Here is a 19,856-nt window from a genome sequence, read left to right as displayed (position 1 = left end):
AACTTTTCTGCAAATGGGTAACCTGGATCCTGCAGTAATATTAGCAGAAATCACACGTTCCTGCTTTCACTGGCCGATGGAGCTGCGTTTGCAGCGAACGCTGCTGTGTGCGGGGGGACTCCTGAGCCCCCCATGGCTAAAGAGATGGGCTAGGCAGCAAGGGGCTGCTGAGTGAACAGGGGAGAGCTCTTCTGAGGCGAGTTTTGGGTCTCTTCTGGAATGTTCTCCAAAGCCATCCTGAAGCATTCCTTTGCCCCCCCCCCCAACCCCAGTAGCATTGCAGAGAAAATGCTCTGCTGTGCTTCAGGGGCTGCTCCTGCTTTCTCACTGAATCAGGTTGGATGACCCTTAAAAAGGACACACACAGACATAAAGACAACCTCCACCCCAAGGCCAGAGCTGTGTTTGGAAACCGTTGTTCCCTGACTCATTTTTTCTGTTCCAGCCAAGCAATACCGAGCCAAACCCTGTGCATGCTGCAGTGGCACTGCCGTGGAGAAAGGCCTCTTAGAGCATAGTGGGGAGAAAACTCTTCCAGCAAGTGATTTTTAAATCTCTGTTCTGCAAAGGAACAGACCTTTTTTATTACTATTTCTTCCCAGTTCATCCCGTCTGAGCCTCTGAGCACGCTAGCTGTTGGCCAAGCCGCTCCCTTTTGATAGTCTGTAGGTGTCCAAGTCGTGCTCGAATGCCCTCCTTGGGTGGGTAGCGGGGTGAGCTGGCTGCCTCCTCGGCTCTTGTGAGGCTTCTCGCCCGTGTTGCTGGCGGACCCACGTACAGGGTCCAGGGGCTTTGCAGCACGTGGCTTTCCTAAGAACGCTGCGGCGAGGAGGGGTGTGCAGATCAACCTGTCAGGGTGGCCGGCTGCTCTGCAGAAGCCTCCCAGCCTTTGGAAAATGAGGGCTTTGTTCCAAGACCTTCCCAGCGGAGGCAGGAATCTCCTCTGGACCGGCAGCTTGCCACAAGAATGCTGCCTGCGTGGGGGGAGCAGGGTCTGTGGCGGCCCTGCCGTCGGGCATGGGGTGTGCCAGGGACCGCGAGTGCCAGGGGGCCTGGCCCCGGCTCCGCTCGCTGTGACGGATCCATCTCTGCTTGCCAGGGCATCGATGCTCTGCCGCGCAGTGGGCTTCGCTCGCAGCCTGCCAAGGTCCTGGGAGCTGCGAGCAATCAGCAAACAGTCCTGCTTTTCTGCAGAAAAGTGCACAGCCCAGAAATTTGCTGCTGTTTGTAGCTTTCTTCCTGAAGAGACAAGCAGGAGCTCCCCATGCTGCTCCGAAGCCACCACCAGGAACCCTAACTGTGATGGTACCTCGGTACAGTTACTAGAACTGCTCTGATTTTTCTTTGGCTTAGTTCAGCTTGGGGCACGTTGTGCTATTGGCAATCTCTGCTCCTGCAGTTCACTGCCTCAGTCTGACTTTCTCCAAACTCATGAGTGGTGAACCTAGCTGAGGTTAATTTACTAGGAGGCATAGTGCTGTGTATAAATAAATTACAGCCCAAGAAGGATGGTGGAGAGTGGGTGTCTCTGCTGTTATGTGAAAAGAAATGAAGAGATCAGGGCATTTGTCTTTGGCAGGCTGGCAAGCACATACATAGTCTCTCGTATATGGCACTCGGAACTACTTTAAACCCCACAAATAATGAACTGCAACCCCTTTAGGCAAAGGCAAATGTGATGCCTTTAAATCGGTTGTCCTCAAGGGCAGGTGATCACACCCAGCCCAGACAGTCTCCCTAGTTATTGCACAGCAAGGGCAAATAACTGATTAGGAGAAGGCTGAGATCGTCTGTGGGAGCTCCAAGGTAATTTAAAGTGTGGTTGCATGTGGCCATGTGCCTTCTTGCGGGGCTTGTGTGACAGTGATGACTATGCTGTCCTTGCCAGGCTGGTGGTGGGGGCTGGTAGGGGACCCTGGCTGGCTGTGGGGCTGAGCTGAGCACCCCACTCCTCCACGAGGGATGGGACTTCGTCCGACCCCAGAGGTCCCCATGCTGTCCCAAGGCTGCTGCTTCAGGCAGGCTGGCTGGGAGGGTGTGTTTAATGTTGTATGTTAAATGGTCATAATAAAATGTTAATATCAGGCTAAATATTTATAAAAGTCACTCCCCTTGAATTAATGCTTGCTGGCAAGTTGAGGCATAATTATGGGTGATACTACTTTAATAATTAAACATTGTGCTGCCCAGCTGAATTAGTGTAGACCCTAACCGCCTGCTCCAGAGTGTTTACAATTTCTTTACCATTTCATATTCTTTCCTCTCAGTCACCCTAAATGTTTATTCAATAATCCTGGAAGACCTTTTAAGCTTCCTGGGTTTAATGTTTGCTAAACGCTCTGTCACTTCTACTTCTATGGACAATCCCCGGGCTGCTGCAGAATAGCTGGGCTCTGTGCTGTGCCCAGACGGGGCAGCCTCCGTCGCGCAGCTCTGTCCCCGGGGGCTTGGGAGATGGATTGTTTGCCAGGAACAGAGCCAACGGGGATCCTCGGAGCAGCCAGGGCCAGCCAGGGCCAGGCACCCCTCGTCTGTGCCCCGGGCGGCTCAGGGACCCGGCTGGCATCCGGGGGCCGGAGGAGCCTCGGTCGCGCAGGGTGGGCAGCTGCTGCCCCATCCTCGGGGTCCTGTTTCTTTCCCGCCTGGCTCTACCTGTGCGGACAGAGACACCCCAAAGCCAACTGTGCCCACGCAGTGTATGTGGAGAGCTAATGTGAGGACTTGTCAGCTGGATAATCCTGCCTTCGTGGCGCATTACCTCAGTCTCCGAGCTCTCCTTGGGCTCTGGCAGTATTAGTTTCAGCAAATTTATTTTCCTTCACAAAAGCTTTTGGTTACTTTGGGATTAGGGACTGTTTAGAGTTCATTGTTTTCCCGAGCTGCCTTGTTTTGCTGTAACACTTAGACGCCTGGTCTGCAGGAACTTAATCTCCCTTCTCCTCCAGCAGTCCTGTTCTGTGAAAATCTGTTCTCTGCTTTAGTGCAAATTGTTGATGGGAGATAGCAGCGGGTCTTTCTGCTTCTATTTAATGTGTCAGCAGAGAAAGACATCTGCTTGCAATTATGGGCATGGCCTTGCTGAAGGATTGGCGTGGTAGATTTTATAAGATAATAGGAAATCTTTATCAATTCATAATTCCTTGTGTCATACAAAGGAATATATTTCATTTCAAATATTCTCTTTTTTATTTTACTAAATTAAAGGATAAACCATGAGATTGATGTCAAGGGAGAATGCCTTGTGCTCTGCACAGAGCGAGTCCTGGGTTTCCCACACGAAAACTTCTGAGCGGGTGAGGGCTGGTCTGGGGAGCAGGGGGACTCTGAAGGGTTCCCTTGCTGCCTTTCACGATGTGCACAGAGGGGTGAATCCTTTTGGGAATGACTTGCTGCAGGCTTTACAGCGCGCTCTGAAACACAAAAATTGTCCCCAACGCAGTGCTCAAAGCACCAGAATCTCTTGGATGGTGTCAGTGGCTGCAGATGAGCTGCTGTGGGCCAGCACCTCTCCTGAGCTGGCAGGGCAGTCCCGGCACGTCCTCGCAGCTGCGGGAACAGCCATGGGGCCAGAACGCTCCATCCTGGCCTTCCCCAGCCCCAGAGTGCTGGTGGCAGTGGTGGACGCGTGCCTGGGGAGCTGCGGGCAGTGGTGTGAGGGGCTCCCACCCCCCTGTGCAGTGCATGTGCCTGGGGAGGGGAGCTCGGGGGGCTCGAGACGCACCAGGACAGGCTTGTGGTCACAGCACGGGCTCCCCCGTGCCTGCTCCTTCCACTCTTGCTGTGCACAGAGGGAGCTGGGTGGGAGGCTCCCGCCTGGGGTGTGGGGAAGGGGCTGCTCCCCTCCCCTCCCTGACCCCTCCATCTCCCCTCGAAGGCTGCTCCTGGCAGGGTGTGCTGTCAGCGCAGCTATTCTTGGCCTTCCTCAGCCCATTCGTCAGCCCTCCGGGAGTCTGCTGTAATCTCCTCTGTGATGAAGGGTCCCAGAGCATGTTCAACATCATTAAAAAAACAAAAAAATAATAATAATGATGATCTGTGCTCAGGAATGCTCCCGAGTGGAGTCAGAATGGCATTCAATGCCTTTCGGCTAAGAAAGCCATTCATGCTTCAGCCTTAGCAGATTAACAGGAGCCACGTCCCCTGGCTCTGACAGCTTTCTGTGCTCTCTTCTCACAGCACCAACTCCCGTTCCCCACTGTACATGCCTCTGCTTGGCTATGGATCGTGGTCTGTGGGGAGAGGCGGAGGGTGCGTCTGTCCGTGGAGACTGTGGGTATTTTCTGTGAATGTAGGAGAGACACAGATGCCTGATGTCAAGAGAGGTCATGAGGTCCGGGTGCTGGCAGCTGGTCTCCGTGCTGGTATGGAGATGCTTTCCCTGTTCACAGCAAGATAACAAACGTGGGGCTGAGACCCTCCCCTGGGACAACTTTTGTGCCCAAAGGATGAGACTCTTCAGTGGGAAACTTCGGGGCAAGTACGAGAGGCAAAAGTGCACGGCAGATCTAGAGCCCAGGGGATGCAACTGTGCCGTAGGGTGGATGTGGAGGGTGCTGCGCATGGCTGCTGTGGCTCTGCGTCTCGTTGCTGGAAACCTCTCCTTTCCTACCTCCAGGCTGGTACCGAAGCCTAGATCTGCAGTGTGCGGGCTGGCGTAGCGAAAGGTGTGCCGCAGCGTGCGAGGGTTGTACGCACAGCACTTCGCTAGCAGCAGCGCGTGCTGCTGTCAGGTTGTGTTCTTCTATATCCAGAACAGTCTGGTGGGAACCTGACTGCAGAAACCCTGGAGTGCCCTGTGCAGGCAGACGTGCTGCAGCTCCGCAGCACCGGGCTAAAGCATGGTGCAGCTGGGTCTGAAAGCTTGCGAAGGCTGGCGGCTGTTTCCGAGCGCGCTGCAGAGATCTGCTGTGCCTGTGCCCTGCGGTGTGCAGGGGTGTCCCTGCTGCTGTCCAGCACTGCTGCTCCCGGCTCTCCTGGTTGTGGGGCTGGCAAGGGGCTGCAGCGTGGCTCGTCGGCTGCGTTCGCAGCACGCTCCCGTTGATGGAAGAACACCAGATGCTGCGTCTGCAAGTGTGGGCTGGAGGGAGCCGACTGTCAGGCTTAGGGGGGTCCTCGCAGCCCCTTCTCTTGTCCTGCAGCAGCAGGACAGGCCACTCAGCACAGCGGGGTCTGCGTGCTGCACCGTGCCGACGGATACCTGAGAAATCTCTTGGGGATGGGGGCAGGTTGGGATTTTGGGGAGCTAGATCTAGCTGAGCTAGCGGGTGTTTGGGATTGTTCTGCCAGAGCATCTGGTCTGCTCCAGGGATGTGAAACATCCTGGACTCTCCAGCTCATGGCACTACTGGTGCACATGTGTGTGAGCATGCACGTGCTGCTGCTAGCTCCTGGCTACTGCCTAGTCCAGGAAGAAACAGTGAAGCAGCGTGCCATTTGGACTTGAGAACAAAACAAAGAAATGAGAGGGGTGGAAAATCCTAGGCTGATTTCTAAAATGCCATGAATTTCTGGGTGCTGATGAAAGGGCCAAATCTTCATTCAGGCAGGCAGAAAACCTGCAGCAGGGTATGCAGGCAGAGTCCAGGGCCTCGTCCCACAGCAGAGGAGAGCGGCCATTCAGCCAAGGGCTCCCGTCACCGGTGCACCCACTGGGCCCAGCCGTGTGTGACAGGGAGCTGCCAGGCTCCCTGGGCTGAGGATGGGTCTGCTCCTTGCAGAGGAAGAACAGTCTGGTTTCACTTTAAGCTCCCAGATGTTGGTCATGTTACCAACATTTTTTTTTTTTTTCTGAAGCAAATTCAAAACATCTATTTTTCTTTAAGTTCTCAGACATGACATGCGGAGAAGTTCATTTCTGTGCAGCTCGCAGGCCAAACACAGGCTGGCCCTGGCCTGGCAGGGACGTGCCATGGCATCCCACTCTGCAGCAGACCATGTTCCGTGGCTTGTGCGCGCGCTCTGTGGGTCCCAGTGCTTGTGGGATGGGGTGGGCAGCCCAGAATGCACACGAGAATCACTGTTGGGACAGCAGGCTCTGGCAGGCTCTTGCCTCTGCAGCCTGTCTGTGGAGGACTGGCAGATGTGTCCCCAGCAGTCCATGCTGACTGCAGCTCTCCAAACCCCCACGTGGCTGTGAACAAGGCTGCAAGCCTGGCCCTGCAGCTCGGAGCTTGGCTTGCAGGTGGGGGCCCGGCTGTATCTGGGGGTACTCCCACACTGCAGGGTCTCCTTGTTGTGCCTGTCCTCCCAGAAGCACCAGGAGCAGGGTGAGATGCTATGTGAGGTGGCACTGGTGTGCCGTTGATGTAGTCCTCTGTCACCTGCTGTGCTGCTCTTGTGGGAATTCACCCTGGTCTTGGTTATACTGAGAGGCAAAATGTGCCAAGAGGTCTGGGCTTTGCATCTTTTTGCAGTGCTGGGGATGTTGCTGGGCATGCGGGTGTGGGAGAAGCTTTGAGAGCACCCCTGCAGCAGGAGCGAGCCCCCTGGGCTGGCAGTCGCTGTTGCAGCTGGCAGCCTCGGAGGACAAACGTCCTTCTTGACTGCTTCAGACATGGGCGCATGAGAAGCAGCTTCTATGTCACAGCGCAAGGTGTGAGTTTTTGCTAATGAAGACTTCCCAAGCTGCTTGATCTTGATACCACCAGCAGAGCGCTGGATCACTTTAGTTTCTTGCTGCTAAGCTGAGAAGTCCCTGAGAAGCGAGCAGGTTCAATGTTCGAAGGGGCTGTGAGCTCTCTTCTGCCCTGCTTATGCCCAAGCATGCAGCTGGCAGGGCTTCCTTCAGGGCACAGAGTAGCCAGGTTTGGGTGGATTTTCATGTTTTATCCCTTAAGACAAGAAGGCTGGAAGCAGCAGCAGACAGTTCCTTGCAGCCCGCAGCCCTCACGGCTCAGCCCCTCACCTGTTTCCATGGTGGTTTGCCGGGGCCGTGCCCTGTGCAGGAGTTGGTCAGCAGCTCCTGGGGGACATGGCTGCCAGGCTGGGTCTGCTCGCTCTGGAAAGGCACCAAAAAGGGGCTGGGGCTGCTTGGTCTGGGGTGCAGAGCCCCCTGAGCCCTCCCGTCAAGGCAGGACGCGGGGTGTCTGGTGGGGATGAGCACGAGGGCTGCAGGTGATGTGCCCGAGGAAGGTGTGGGCTGGTGGGCTTGCCAGTGGTCTCCTGCTGATGTGGAGCATTAGATTATGCAGGATTGAGTTTGATTTCTTCCCCCCTCCTTGGATTTTTAGTAGCTGACAGTTGTTACCAGCGTGAGGTACTAACTTTTTATTTTGAATGCATGAGTTCAGGCTTGTTAATCACTTCCAAATGCCCTCATCTAAAGGCTATATTGTTTCAGCATTCAGCCACTAATTTTTTGAAATCTCTGAAATAAGACTCTGCTCTTGAACATGTGCTGGAGAGTCGTTCCTTTCCGCTCTATTTTAAAAATATACATGTGGTTTAATTCAACAAGAGGGCTGGAGGGGACATTTTTCCATCATTTTTTCCCCCCTCTTTTTCTTTAGAGCTGTATCTGCCAAACCACCCAGCTCTGTGGCAACAGCAGCCCCTTGGATGATCCTGAATGTATCTGGGGGTTAAAAACTGTTTCTGGGGAAGTCTGGCATCGCTGCCTCAAGACCCACACCTTGGGGTGCCCTGGGGGCTGTTCACACTCCTTCCTTAGGAGGGTTCTCTGTCTCTGTTGCTCTGCCAGTGCTGCTGTGTAGAGACAAAGCCGATGCAAGGAAAGACCAAACTCCAGGGCTTTGACATGGATGCAGGCTGCTGGGTTTGGAAAGGCAGCGACTTCTGCAAAGCTAGAGGAGAAATGGCAGTGCCTTTCCATGAATGCTCGTGGCTCAGGCAGACACTGGACATCCACTGACATATCAAAGCAATGGGACATTATGATTCAAAAATGCAAAATGCAGGGAGGAGTCCTGCCAGACCCGAAACCCTGAAGGAACGTGGTTGTGTCCGGGCTCAGGGATCCCAAGGAAATATTTATTTCTGTGACTGAACTCGCTTTTGTGTGCCCTAGCTTTGGTGGGATTCTTGAAAAGATCTGGGTGTTCCATATGGTTTGGCAGATACAGGAGTTGCTTTAAACCCAACCATCAGTCAGAGACCTTTGGCTCCAAACGGGAGGAGACATTTTTTAATTATTACTACTTTATTTCTAAAAAAAAAAAAAAAAGGGGGGGGGGGGAAGACAGGGAGTAGTGGTTGGTGCAGGATCCAGTGGAAGCAGAGCAGGGGAGGGCAGCGAGCATGCAGCCAGTGCTGGGGTGCAGACCGAGCCGGGGCTGTGTTCTGCAGGGGCCATGGCTGGGCACTGCTGTGGCAATGCGGCCCGACGCCTTCCCGGTGCAGCCGCTGCCATGGATGTCTGAGCTGCGTCCGTGTGGGGGGCCCTGCCCGTGCAGCCGTCGTGGTGCGGCACGGCTGGGGCTGCTGTGGTGTGGGGCTGAGCCAGGTCTCCTGCGCCTCCGTCCACAGCCCGAACCACAAAACCCTCTCGCCTCTGCCGGGGAATTGCTGCTGGTGGAAACCCTCTTCTGTGTGAAGTTCCTGGATGCTCTCGAGTGTGTCTGAGACCGTTATGTCCTGTGGTTTTGTTGGTATTATAAATACATGTTGTAAGTGAATGTGAAGGACTTTGTGCTGACCACGGGTTGTTCTTATTAGAGGCGATGACTGAGGAGGGGCTAATTCCTGCCGGGCCCTGTCCCTTACATCACGTTGCCCTCCGGTGGCCCTTATGCCCCCGCAGCATCCTGAGCTCCCTGCAGATGCTGGGATGTTCCCTGCAGACCAACTGCAGCCATTGCAGAGGGTCCCTCTCCCTGCCCACCTGAGGCCCCTGAGCTGTCCCCGACACCACTGGCACTGCCTGCAGATTTGGGTCCCACAGGGGAACCTGCTTGCTGCAGGAGAGGTGGATGGGACAGAGCTGTCACCCTGCCGAGTGCCACGGATGGGTCTGGACTGCAGAGTGAGGTCTGGGGATGTGTGCAGGCTTTGAGCTTGTCCTGGCTGCCTGAGCCCCAACGAGCGCTGCCTTTTGCTGGGCCTTATCAGACGGTAACGGTGATGGGAGCTGTCAGTGGAGAGCACTTGGCTCAAATAAGTGGGAGCAAGGGGTGGGAAGCAGCTGTGTTGCAGGTCTACCCCCCGGGAGGAGGGGGCAGCTCAGCAGCATGTATGTGGCACTTCTGTATTAAGACAAAGATGGTTTTTGAAGAAGGAGACTTGTGGTGGAGCCTTTCCATAAAAGCTTCTGAAGTGAAACGTTGCTCGGAGCCTGTGTGGTCTCACTATCCTTTCCCCTACCCACAGAAACACAATCTGTGGCCAAAAAACCACCCTGCAGCCTGTGGGGCTGCGTGAACCAACCTGCTCCTGGGTACCCGTCTGGCCGGGCATCAGTGTGGCTATGTGGACCAGCTCTGCTGTCGCTCGCCGCGAGCAGGGATTGATGTTATTGCACCAAACTGGCAAGTGCTGGTGAGCCTGGGGAAGGTTGGGCAGATGGCATCTCGCTGGCACGAGACTGGCTCTGTGTGTGGGAAGAGAAGTGATGCAGGCTCCACTCTTCACAACCTGTCTTTGGCCTCTTCAAATTGCCCAGGTCATAGATGATGTGGTAACAAGCCAGTGAGGAGACTTTCCAGCAGCAGCACTGACAACTCTTGACTGAGCTCCCAAAGGAATATATTATTTGTGTTGTCAGCATCATAAATCCCACAGGACTCAATGAGAGCAGAAGCATTAGCATTCTGGGCTGTCTTGTGTTATAACAACTGCACTACATTAACTTGTGATTCACTGGCCATAACTATTTCTGTTCAGCATTACTGACCCGTTTGCCCAAAAAATCCTAATGCTTTTTTAAAGCAAGACAAAAAGTGAGAAGGTGGAGAGCGTGCAGGAGTTTCAGCCAGCCAGCTTCCTACAGTGTCCGAAAGCAACAAATCTAGTTGGTTCATATTGATCTTTTCATTGGTAATTTCACACAATTTTCTGCAGTAATTAGCTGGTGACTGGCAGTTCTCCTCCTGTTGTTTGCTCTAAGCAATGTGTGTTCGATGTTTTCTTTCTCTGTGGTTTGATCTTGTGCAACTTTGGGCCCTAAAGTCAAGGATCACTGGCATAAATTGCTTTTACTCCTAGCAGGTTGCAGTTAGAAACAGCTGCTCTAGTGATGATGCTTCCTGCTACGCACAGAGCACACAATCCTTTGGTCATTTCTAAAATGCAATAGCCCTGTGCTTCACACTTGATTTCTTTAATACAATATCATCTGCACCACTTTCTGCTCACATGTTGAGTGTTTCTGATGACTGTCAGTTTTTTGGGAGGGAGGGAAGGCGGCGTGTTCTGCGGTTTGCCCCAGGTCCTTGCAGTAATTTTGTAGTGTTTTGGATGCCCCTGGGGAGAAGCAGAAGGGTGGAGGAGATACATGGACCCGTCTCTGCCTGGGGACTGGCAGAGCCGGCACTGTCCTGGGGGAGCTGCAGGCTGGAGGAGGAAATGGTGCAGGACCAGGGAGCTGGAAATGTGGCCAGCAAGGGCTGGCTGGTCTGGGGACAGATAAGCAAGATTAGGCTGAGGAGTGTCGATGAGATGGTGATGAGTCAAATGCAGAGGGGTTGGGGCTGAAAGCCCTGACAAACCCGACAGAGTCACTGCAGAGCCCAGCTGGGAGCACGGTCAGGATCAGGGATGTGCTGAGGGCAGCAAGAGCAGGGGCAGCGTGTGCCTGCCCTCTCTCAATAATGAGACTATTCATGCCCATTAGAAAGACCTCCTAGTTCTTAATTCCCTCATTCCTCATCTGCTTGGAAACTGCCTGGCCTCGGGCACCCTGCGTACGCTGGCTCCCGGGGGGCTCAGTGCTGGTGAGGGGGCTGCTGCAGGGAAGTGAGACCACGAAGGATGTGGTGGGGAGCTTGGCAGGGTGTCTGGGGCAAAACAAGCTGCCCTGCCAGCTGCAGAAATAAGCATATCTAAGCTGAAAGCTGTCCTGACTTGCTAAATGTGAACAGTGCTGTGCTGTGATTGAGAGCGTCTGTTGGCAATAGATGTGTGCAGCGGTTCAGCGGGCAGCGCAAAGCACTGGACTGCAGGGCTGGCGCTGTGCAGCAGGCAGTCTGTGCCCCACATCATGTGTGACTGGACCACGGCTTGGAGGGTGGCACGGACTGATGAGATGCCAGCACTTCTTCTGCATGGCCTCTGGCTGCCTGCCAGCTCTTGAAGTTGGGTGTTTAATGCTGGGTGCCCAGGTGCATATACCAGGATACATCCTACTCCTCCTGAACTACAGCGTTCTCAGCTGCATAGGGCAAATTCTGCTGAGGAGGAGGAAGTGCTTCCTCTGCTGTCCTGCAGCAGTGTGGGAACAGCAGGAGGAATAGGGAGGCATTACATGGGCAATTGGGTTCCTGCATGCTGATGTGAGTCTTGGGAGTAGCTGAGGCTGTGGCTCTGAGCTGGGCACGCTGCACAGCATGGCCTTGTGTAGCACAGCGATCTGAAGACCCATTACATGCCACTGCTGAGGGGGCCTGACATGCTGCTTGCACAGATCATTAAACAGCCTAAGGGCGGGGACCTAGATAGTGTGTTATCCTATTGGAAATGCATGATGTCTTTCCAAAATGCTCAGTTTGTTTCCTTGTCACCTGCCTTCTGGGCTTTAGCATCTCGGTCCCTCCATACAGGCAGGTTTGATGCAGACTCCTTACGCGCTCTCTGCCATTAGTGCAGTCAGAAAGGCTTCCCTTCGGGTACCGCGCATCAAGCGTGTCCTCGTGAGCAGCACCTTCCCAGGCCCTCGGGAACACGTGCAGGTTTGTGCAGGCTGAAAGGAAAGCCAGGAGGGATTCAGCCCTAACCCAAAACACAGCTCAGCCCTTCCAGTTTTTTTTTGCTTTCCCAGCAGACTCTCTGGCTTTGCTTGGCTTGTAGCGGATGCAAATGCAATTGTTTTCTTGACAGGAGGTTAAGCACAAAAGAACTGGTTTAATGTGTTTCACCGTGGCTGTCTGGGCCGGTGTGTTGAGCAGGCAACATGTTGTTCCAAAGCCAGCACCTTGGCCTGTGGGGCACATCCAGGTCTCCAGGCTGCTGTCCTGGCGTCTCAGCTCAGGGGCTTGCTTTGGTTGGCCCAAGGAAGAGACTTTTAAAGCCCTAGGTTTTTCTTGGTAAATGTCTGAGCTATGCTTGTTTTTCTAATGCACTGGAGATGTTAAACTGACGTGCCAGGGCTGCTTGCTGGCATGCCAGCATGCTCCCTGCTGTCGTGCCCTCCCGAAGTTGGCCCTTGCAGGGTGCTCTGTTGCCAGCAGCTGTGCTCGGGGCAGAGATGTGCTGTGGGGGAAGACGTGGAAGGAGATGCCAGATGGCTGGACGTACCTGCAACTGGGCAGCTGGCGGCAAGCTGGCAGCCTTTCCCTGAGCACGTCTGTGGCTGCCCTGTTGCCACCCTCTCCAGTTCGGTCAGGAAACTTGCAGTGCCTCAGCTGCTGTGGGCAGCTGGTGCAGAAAGTCCTCACTTTCTCTGTTTCCTAAAGGAGGAAACTTCTCTGGCAGCAGGGCTAGGAAAGCTGAACAAAGTCACTTAAAGGTTAAAAGGCAGAAGATGAATTTAAGATATAGAGAACTTAGGATTTTAAATCACTTTTTTGAGTCTGGAGGTCCTGGTTTGTGTCCTCCAAGCACCTGGATTCAATGTATGTGACTAAGCAGAAGCGGAGATGCTTCAACTTCCCTGAGGTGTTTCTTGGCTCCCAGAAATGCAGTTTGATGGCTTGGGTGCCTGCTGCCAGTGGGCTACGCCTGCGATTGAAAGCATGTGCTGTGTTGGTTTTTTCCGTTTGATTTATGAGATTCACAGGAGTCCCCTCAAAGGTAACTCAAGCAGAGGAGAGGGGAGCTTTCGAGCCGAGTTTTGTGCGGTTGCTCTCGTTATGACCAGGTTCAGGAGCCAGAACAGGCGAGCTCCTGCTGGCTCTAGCCGAGGAAACAAGCACCAAGGGGGTTACGTGCTCCTGGGTGGGGGCAGTGGGCTGGGGGTCGGCGTTGCCCGGGGAGCTCTGCGGCAGGAGGCAGCTGGCGCAGCTCCGACTCTGACAAGGGACCTTCCCTTGTTCAGCAACTGAACTTCTAATGTTCTTGGCAGAAACAACGAAGATTTCAACTGTGAGATTTCAAGTCAACCAAAGGGTTAATATGAGAATCTCCTCCATATCCATTCTTGCAAAATGACCTCTGTGGAGCCCTCCCAGAGATGCAGCTATCTTGTCTCCATGCTGTAGGAGACACTACTTATCCTGAGCCTGACAGTTTGCCGCTGTCTCCAGATACTTCCCCAGCAGCTGGTTTTCGTTATCGTCACTATGTGGTACCTCACCTGCTCTTGCAAACTTGGCATGGAAAGCCACTGACAGGCTGAAGGAGCCTTGCGCGGTGTCCCCACCGGGCTGGACAGGAGTTACTGTACTGGCTGTCAGCGTGGGAGGCTGTCTGATACAGCTCCTCTGCGTGTTGCTCAGGCTTGTGCCAGTCTAGATTTGGCCCAGTGAATGGGAAACATCTGCAGAAAACACTCTTTTCCATCCTGCAGCACTAGGAGTGTGCAGGGTTGTCACTTCATTTCTGCAGATTTTAGAGCTGGTTTGTGCAGCTCGGATGGCAAGACTCTGCTTGGTCCGAAGCAAGGAGACCGGCTGATGGACGTGCACAGCTCCTTCCCTCTGCCCTGCTCTGCTGCAGGGTTTTCAGGAGCTGGGCTCAAAACCAGCTCCAGTCTGGAGGAGAGTGCCCTTGACCAAGCAGTGCCAGGCACTCGTGGGCTTTCCCCACAACCTGCAGATCAGCCTTTTCCGCGGTGCCAGAAGCCTTTCCAGTGATGGGGTGCTGCTGCAGCTGCTGCCGAGGCCAGGTCTGGCTGGGGAGGTGGGGACTGCAGGGCAGTGATCAGAAGGTGAGGCTGTCCATGGCCCGTTTTGCAGGCCTGAGGCCACTGGCTTCACAGGCGAGCCCATGCAAGAGGCACAGTCCGTAGCCCTGCTCCTTCTTCCCACCTGGATGCTGGAGCCACGAGCTGCTGGCCAGGGCACGTGTTGGATCCTCACTGTGATCCCTGCTGCGGGGACCCCAAGTGCCGAGTGTGCAGCGCGGAGAGGCACTGCTGTCTGCTAGGGCCTTTCAAAATGTGCATTTACTCCAACCTGTCAGTTCGTTACAGCCTTGAGATAAAGCAAAAGCATCCCAAAGAGGAAGGGAAGGACCAATTCCGTGAAGTTCACATTGGTTCCACTCTTTGGAAAAGAAACAAAGCCCCAAGCCGCAACCAGCACACTTGGAGCCTCTCGGTGACAGAATCCAGACCATGGTTGTTTGGGAGCAGAAAACACACTGACAGGTTAAAGCAAATATTACAAGAAGGAAACTACTCATCACAGACTCTCAGACTTGCTGAAGGCTTCTTCCCACTGCTGAGAGCATCTTCCTTTCCTGGAGTCATAGGCTGTGCCAAGCACCTCTTTCCTGGAGACCTTTTCTGTGTGCTGCAGGGTCGCATGGCTGGGTGTTTCCAAGCTGCATGGCATCTGCCCTGCTGCAAGGATCTGGCCCACGCAGCCCTGACTTTATCCTCTGAGCTCTGTCCCAGGGCTACGTCTCTGGTCTTCCTCGCTAGCAAGTCCTGCCAGTCTCACCTCTACCTGCAAAAGAAGGGTCATTGGTGTGTGTCTGCAGTCAGCCCTGGTTTTCAGCTGCTAAGACCAGCAAGTGAAGTGGCTTTCCTGCCCCCAAGCCCAGGGGCTGTAGCTGGAGAGGGCTCTGCTGTCCGAGTGAAAGCTGGATGCAAGCTGAGGGAAAACAGATGGTTTCAAGATCAAGCTCATCATATGAATGAGAAGCCAAACTGCTGATGGATGGGGCAGTGTTTAGCTCTGAGACAGAGCCAAATGTAATGTTGTCCTTCCCAAACTAGAGTTGCTGGTGACTGAGAACGCAAACCCTCGTTCAGGTCCAGAAAAGCCTGGCTATAAACAGAGCATGACCTACCTGGGGAGCATGCTGCGTCATTGCATTTCGGCTCCACCGCAGCATCGTGTCACCACATAGACTCTTCAAGTATATTTACTTTGCAGTCAAGTGGTAGCTGCTGATGCTGGCCCTTTTGAGGGTGGTTTTAGCTGCCCAGTTATGGCACCATGACTCTGTAGGCTGCTGCACTCTGTGTGCATCATGCCTGCCTAGAAAGACTGAGAAAAGTGCTCGAAGGTGCAAATGCAAACTGGCTGGTCGCAGTCCCTGAGCCTTTTGGCCCCAGGCTGCTGATCAGCAGCTGTATTGCTGCACCATATTGCTTATGCTGTGGCCTTTAGGAACAGGGGAACTGGCTCCGTTTTGATGAACACCAGACGTTACACTTGGGATACACCATGCAGTGATGAATCCTTTGTGCCTTGCTGCAGAAAGGCTACTGTGAAAGCTCAGAGACAGGAGAGTGATTCCAAGGAGAGAAAATGGTTAATGGTTTAACTCAATGCAGAGCCTGGCTGTTTTCCCACTGCCCACATGCCAAAGTAATTAGTGGGCACAAGGCCGTTCTCAGCATGTCCCTGACTGTGGCAGAGCATGCGAGACATGCAGTGCTGATTGGGAGGGAGGTGCCTGAATGCTGGTAGAATTCATTTGCAAGAGCAAAGAGAATTGCAGCAGGTTGCAGTGGTTCTGGTGGTTACGCTGGTGCAAGCCTTGGGCTGATGTGGAGCTGCAGGGAAGTGGAGGTGGACTGAACGAAAGCAAGTGGAGGACAGCATGCCCTGTCTGCCACGCCGCTGCCCCGGGAGCTTCCCCGGTGTCTATTTGCTGGCCATTGGCAGAGCCAGTCCGTGGTGCATCGCCCTGTCTCTGCCATCCTGCAGGCAGTTTGCTCATGAGGAGCAGAGTCGCTGTGGAGGTGCAGGGCTTTTGCTGGCTGTAAGAGCCTTTCCATCTGCACTGGCCAGCAGCAGGGGCTGTGTGGAGAGCCTGGGCATGGTGGCTGTCCCTGCTCTTTGCTAAAGATCCTGATGTTAGAGCCCTGAGCCTATGTGCCCTGGGAAAACACAACCTTCCCAAGGCCCGGGGCTGGGACTTGAAACGGGGGCAGAAATGCCACTCCGCTGTGGCGCATGGCTGTCCTATGTGGTGACAGACGCTTGGCTGAGGCAGCGAGGCTGCAGCACGGAGCCAGGACTTGTGCTTGCTCAGCAGTGCGCTTCGCCCCCCAGTCTCAGAAGATCTGTAAGAGGAAATTGGATTTAAAATTGTTCTGCCTGACTCCTGGGAGAAGGCCCAGGAGTGAAGGAGGGGTCACTCATCACCAGCTTATTAAAGGCAGAAACCCAACACCCTGGGGAGCACTGTGCTCCGAGACAGCCCTCTGCAAGGGGTCATCTGCACAAACTCCTCTGCAGTCGCTGTTTGGCAGTTGTGAATACACATTGTGTTGTGCCCCAAAGCCACGTCCAAATTGGGACGTTTTTATTATTTTTAGCATTACTTACAAAGTATCCTCTGTTTTCATCCTGCGGGACCAAACCTGAGGTGATACTTACTTTTGGAGATGGAAACGCTTTGTTTCTGCAAGGCCTCTTGATAGAGTTGTGTCGTGTTTTCATTTGCATTTTTCCTCTATAACTTGGTATGTGAGTTGTATACAGAAAATGAGCTTTGTGCTTGAGACTGTGCATGGCCAGGGGACAGGAATGTCCCTTACCGGTATTACTGTGGCCTGGATGGGATCAGGGCGGGATGGCAGCTCCGTGGCGGATGGGACTGGCAGGATGGCTGGGTGCAGCCCACACTGGAGGGGCCGTGTCTCGCTGCCTGCTCGGGCAGGAGGGAATGATGCACTGGGGAAGAGGCAAAGCATGCACCTGCCTGTTCTCCCTGAGCATCCTCTCCCAGCAGTGCCAGCACGCTGCACCTGCAGGCAAGCTGCCCTGGGCGCTCCTTCAGCTGAGGATCTGTCTCCTGAGGGTTTCCCCTTCGCACCGGTGAGCATCGTCCCCTTGCCCTGCCCCTATGGGGCAGCTGCTTATTTCTGAAAAGGAAGAAGGAGTGAGCCACCTGCACCCTCCGAGGCACCCTGCATCCCTTCTCCCCACTGTCTCCATTTGCACATCAATGTCCTCTCCCTTGTGGGGTGAATTCAGAAAAGCCACATTTGCACTTGAATATCCAAATAACATATGGGCAAGGAGTTGATGTCTCAATCCATTTCCAAGGCTCACTACTATAAACACTTAACTTTACCCTTGCCCAGATGTGTGTGTGTTTTGTGTTGTGCATAAAAAGGCAGAAATTGCACGGGGTGGAATGTGTTGGAATTGGCACTTTGGAAAATGCACACTCTGCTGGAATGTGCTAACATCCAACTCGCGCAGAAGGGCAATTAACTCTATGTTCATGAGACTGAATCTAAAACTGGCTTCAGAAAGCAGCTCACTCACATTAAAGGGTTTTATAATCATTATGCTAAAGTATTTCTCTTGAAAACATTTTCAGTTTCTTAAACAGTTAGGATATTTATAAAATATGGCATCAATTACTACATATTTCTTTATTCACACTGATTATACAACCTATAATTATACTTAAGTCTCTTATTTGTATATTATGGCAGCATTAAGAAAAGCTCTGTGATTTGTCTGCATATTATTCTTTCCAAATAGTGGAGGGCTGCAGTCTCTCCCCTCCTTTAGAGAATTACCGCGGTTGGGTTGCCCAACCAACAGCACGCCAGGTGTCCGCTCCCCCCAGCTGGTTCCTCCCAGAACACGCAGGCTGAGGCTGGCAATTTATTGCGACAGGTAATATTCAGCTTTGTGTTGTTTGGACTCCAAGCGCTGTGTTTACAGCCAGCTTCTCACAATCATTTACTCGCAGGAAAACATTTTCCTGGATCCCTTTTGCTTGCTGTATAACAGTCAGCGTTGGAATAATTAAGCGCTCTCTCATGGTCCATCGTTAATAAAGATGTTCTGTGAATTCAGAGTCCGGGATCAGACCAGAGAGAGTTGTCTGCTCGGATGGATGCAGGTGGGAATCTGTCCCTGGAGATGCGCTGCATGGTCACGTTGTTCTGGTTAAGCTAGTACTGTGGCATACAAGCACATCAATGCTTTTTAAGAGATTTTTATCCTTAAGCAAGGACTGTAGAAAGGAGGCAATGAAATGTCTACTTGCCCTACTTCAGTTCTCACCAGTTCTTCTATGCAAGTGTATGGTGCTGTAGGGGTTAAGAGAGCAGAGCACTGAAATTTCAGTGCATATAGAAACTCCCTTGCAGTGGATGAGGCATGTACACAGCTCTCCTTGTTATGCTTGACAGATGTGTGATAATAGACAATAAGTCAAAGTGGGGAGCCAGAAAAGAGCTCAGGAAAAAGCTGCTGAGAATTACTGGTGTGGCTGGGAGAGCAAAGCCCTCCTATAACAGAGCATTGTTCTCCTGGATATAAATCTTGACTGAAATATGAACAGCAGGCTTCCAAGGACTTCCCGAAGCTGGAATGTGCACCATCAATAACCAAACCCAACGTGCCCTGCACAGAATCCTTTTTATCAGCTTTATGCTGAGGTGTGAAATCCCCACCCTGCAAGGCTGGGATGACAGACTGACTTCCAACTGGTTGCAAAATTGGGGACAAGCAACAGAAAGGGCTGGAGGAGAAGGTCGTGTGCTTTTCTTGGTAGAAGCAATGGCCAGGGCATGTGCCTGCAGCCGACAAAGGCTCTGACCAGCTTGCACAAAGCTGGTGCAGCAATGCTGTGAGTAAGGGCTCGGTGAAGTTCACCAGATACTGAGCATTTTGGGGCAGGATTGTCTTGTGTCTGAAAGCACAATGCAGCATCACCTCTACACCTTCGATGGCAGCTCTGCCCTTTATCTTGGATGTAAACAAGAGCTGTGCTCAACTCCACTTCTGCCAAGCGCTTCCTTCCTGTCCAGCGTGGAGCCAGTGCCTGATCTTGCTGTGAAGGCATCTTTCTCATGCCCTTTGACACGTCTGTATAATGTGTAGGGTCCCCAGGACAATGAAACTGTGCCTTGTTTACGTGGATAGCAGAGTCTGCTGAGATAAGAATGGCAGAGATAAGTGCACGAGGTGCTGCCCCAATGCAAAGCACACCCTGCTTGCTTTACGTGGAGGAATTCCCCTCTTGTCCCAATACAGTTCCTGGAACAGATGACTGGAGACGACTGAATAACAAACCAGATGACATCTGACAATATCTTTGCTCCTTCCCTCATGCAGTAAGAAAACTATGCATTGTGCTGCTTCTTCCAGCTGGCTGGTGAAAGTTTCCAGCGGGTAAGTCTCTCTCTGGAGCCGCTGACAGTCGGCGGCACAGCGACCATTCCCAGGTGGCAGTCTGGAATGCGTACTGTGCTGGCAAGTTAGAGGCTATTGTTTCTCTCCTTGACAGAATGGCTGTGCGAGTCCCAGCACAGCATGGGCTGTGGGTTTTCTCGTTCTGTTTATAACTGTAAAGTTTTGCATTGTTTCTGCTGACCTCTGAGCTCGCAATACTTTTCCACTCTTGTGAAACTGGTGATTGCCTTCTTGGAAAACTTGTGAGATCAAGAAGGCTATACAATGGGAGAACTGAAATCCAGCTTCATTTTTCCACCCTGTTTTTCTCAGTGGTCCCTCTGTTCTGCTCAGTGATGAAATAGTAAGTCTGATACCGGATATAGAGCAGGAGCAAACAGATTGGTCCAGCGGAGAGCTTGACTCACTTCCCAAATACCTATTGTGTATTTCCCAAGCCATGTCTGATCCCTGAATCTCCTCATTCTC

Source organism: Opisthocomus hoazin, chromosome 28 (genome assembly GCF_030867145.1).
Source record: "Opisthocomus hoazin isolate bOpiHoa1 chromosome 28, bOpiHoa1.hap1, whole genome shotgun sequence".
NCBI classification, from domain to species: Eukaryota; Metazoa; Chordata; class Aves; order Opisthocomiformes; family Opisthocomidae; genus Opisthocomus; species Opisthocomus hoazin.
The sequence above is the reverse complement of the archived record's forward strand: the minus strand, read 5'-3'. Positions refer to the sequence as shown.